This window comes from Trichechus manatus, unplaced genomic scaffold, assembly GCF_000243295.1.
Source record: "Trichechus manatus latirostris isolate Lorelei unplaced genomic scaffold, TriManLat1.0 scaffold00108, whole genome shotgun sequence".
Lineage (NCBI taxonomy): Eukaryota > Metazoa > Chordata > Mammalia > Sirenia > Trichechidae > Trichechus > Trichechus manatus.
Window position 1 is genome coordinate 723,695 of NW_004444044.1, and position 3,317 is coordinate 727,011.

General features: G+C 47.5%; 1 pseudogene; it reads left to right on the forward strand.

Moving 5' to 3' along the window:
• The first annotated feature begins 353 nt into the window (after positions 1 to 353).
• LOC101358776 (poly [ADP-ribose] polymerase 6-like) lies at positions 354 to 2,857 on the forward strand (annotated as a pseudogene).
• Positions 2,858 to 3,317: the final 460 nt, after the last annotated feature.

The window sequence follows — 3,317 nt, forward strand, 5'->3', positions numbered from 1 at the left end:
CCATCATCCTACCACCAAGCCCATGACAGCCCAGGCTGGACATTAGTTGCTCCCTCTGTACTCTTCTGTGATCATCCCGATCAGCACCTGTTTTCTTTTCAAATTTCACAAACCCAGTCCTCAGATCTTCATATTCTGGTTCTCAGCCACCCTTGCAGGACAGTGATTTGTCACCACCGCAACAGCAGAGCCTACCATCTACAGCAGATCTCCAGTCAGCCCCTGACATCGCTGCCTGCATCGTCTCCCTTTGTGGCCTCCTAAAGGCCCATTTCGTTGGCCTGGGTTCAACTGGTGGTATGGAGGGATGCTGCCTAGCACTGACCTGGGAGTGTGAGTGACCCACTGACCCAATGGACATGAAAGGCCAGTTCTGGAATGATGATGATTTGGAAGGAGATAATGAATCAGAGGAATTTCTCTATGGAGTTCAGGGGAGCTGTGCAGCTGACCTGTATCGACACCCACAACTTGATGCAACTATTGAAGCCGTGAAGGAGATCTACAGTGAGAACTCTGTATCCATCAGAGAATATGGAACTATCGATGACATGGACACTCACCTCCACATCAACATCAGCTTCCTCGATGAGAAAGTCTCTACAGCCTGGAAGTTCCTCCAGACAGAACCTATTGTGTTAAGGCTGCGAGTCTCTCTCTCCCAGTACTTTGATGGACCAGAACCATCAGTTGAGGTTTTCTAGCCATCGAATAAGGAAGGGTTTGGGCTGGGTCTTCAGTTGAAAAAGATCCTGGGCGTGTTCACATCCCAACAATGGAAACATCTCAGCAACGATTTCTTGAAGACCCAGCAGGAGAAGAGGCACGGTTGGTTCAAGGCAAGTGGTACCATCAAGAACTTCCTAGCTGGCCTAAGCATCTTCTCACCCATCCCCAAGTCTCCCAGTTTTCCTATCATACAGGACTGCATGCTGAAAGGCAAACTGGGTGTACCAGAGCTTTGAGTTGGGCATCTCATGAACCGTTCCATCTCCTGCACCATGAAGAACCCCAAAGTGGAGGTGTTTGGCTACCCTCCCAGCCCCCAGGTCAGTGGTCACTGCAAGAACATTCCCACTGTGGAGTATGGATTCCTTGTTCAGATCATGAAGTATGCAGAGCAGAGGATTCCGACACTGAATGAGTACTGTGTGGTGTGCAATGAGCAGCACATCTTCCAGAATGACTCCATGCTCAAGCCAGCTTTCTATACTCGTGAACTGTGCGTCTTCTCCTTCTACACCCTGAGGGTCATGTGCCATGTGCAGGGCAGCTTTGGAGTCCCCTAGGAAGAGCATCATCTTTGAGCCTTATCCCTCTGTGGTGGACCCCACTGATACCAAGACTCTGGCCTTTAACCCTAAGAAGAAGAATTATGAGCAACTTCAGAAAGCTCTGGATAGTGTGATGTCCATCAGGGAGATGACCCAGGGCTCATATTTGGAAATCAAGAAGCAGATGGACAAGCTGGATCCCCTGGCCCATCCTCTTCTGCAGTGGATCATCTCTAGCAACAGGTCACACATTGTCAAACTACCTCTCAGCAGGCAGCTGAAGTTCATGCACACTTCACACCAGTTCCTCCTGCTGAGCAGCCCTCCTGCCAAGGAGGCTCGGTTCCTGACCGCCAAGAAGCTCTACGGCAGCACCTTTGCCTTCCAGTGAGAGGGGTGGAGATGGGGCGGAGGGCAGCAGATAATGTAGGGGACTAAGAGGGCAAGTGCCCTTGAAGTATATGAGTTTGTATTACCTATGTCTATCAACCAATCGGCAAATATTCATTAGCTGCAATTGTGGTAGGTGCTGTAGAGGATAAAATTATATATGAGATGGTTTTTACTCTCAGACTATTTATGATGTAGTTGAGGAGAGATGACATTTACGTTAAAAAGATGTGGTTGAAGGAAATGATTGGAAAGGGACAGATTCAAAAACTATTTTAATGAAAAAACAGTCATTTATGCCTAATTGTTGGATGGGACAGAGAGGAAAAAAGGTATTAAAAGTAACTTGGAGTGGTGATACACTTTTCTTAAAATAGAAAGTGAACATAAGACTAGAAGCCGTAGTGGGATCAATAATAAGTTTGTCGAGTTTGAGATTGATTTGTTGAATTTGAAATATCAGGAGAACAGCCAAATGAGAATACTGAACAAGCAGTTGAGGATTTAGGATGAGACTAGCTGAAGTACAGAAGAGAGGATGAGACTATACATGGGGTTGTAGGGGTTAACCACATGTATCTTCCATATGCATGTCCATCGCTAGGTGTATCTGTGTCCATTTTCATATCCTGTGTAGGTGAGAGAGGGTGGGAATGGCAGTCTTGGAAGCTGCTCCTGGGAACCTCATACTGTAAGGAGACATGTATTCTACCCTGCCTTACAGTGGGTCCCACATTGAGAACTGGCATTCGATCCCACGCAATGGGCTAGTCAATGCATCCTACACCAAACTGCAGGAATGGGAAAAGGATAGCACAGGATGCCCTCCAAGGATGAGCTGGTCCAGAGATAACAGGATGAATACCATCCCCCAGACCTGATCCATTCAGTCAAGGTTCCTGCGGAGTTGGAATCTAAACTGTATAGCACTTTGTGAAGTGATTACATCTAAGGACCTCCAGAATCACGGGAACATCTGGGTCTGCCCTGTGTCCGACCATGTCTGCACACGGTTCTTCTTTGTATATGAAGATGGTCAGGTGGGAGATGCCAACATTAATACTCAGGACCCCAAGATACAGAAGGAAATCATGCGCGTGATCGGAACTCAGGTTTACACAAACTGAGGGGGCCCCAGCCCTTGTGCCACCCTGTTCCCCCAGGATCCATCTGCCCTTATGGAAGGGCTCAAGAGCAGCAGATGAGGCTGCCCTGAGGAATCGAGGAGCTATTTCTAAGAGGCAGGAAAAGTATAGAAGAGGCGGCCTCATGGTGGACATTGACCCAGGAACCACTCCACATTTGGATGGCCCAGACTGACTCCCAGGCCCTGATTTTCCCAGTTGACTTCACCCTGTTTGTAAATAAAACAATAAAATGGAAGAAAAACAAAAAAAAAAAGAAAATGTTCTATATTCTACTTTGGTGAGTAGTGTCCGGGGTCTTAAAAACCTGTGAGCGGCCATCTAAGATACTTCACTGGTCTCATCCCTTCAGGAGCAAGGGAAAATGAAGAAAACCAAAGACGCAAGGGAAAGACTAGTCCAAAGGACTAATAGACCACAACTATCACGGCCTCTACCAGACTAAGTCCAGTACAACTAGATGGTGCCCGGCTACCACCACTGACTGCTCTGACCGGGATCACAACAG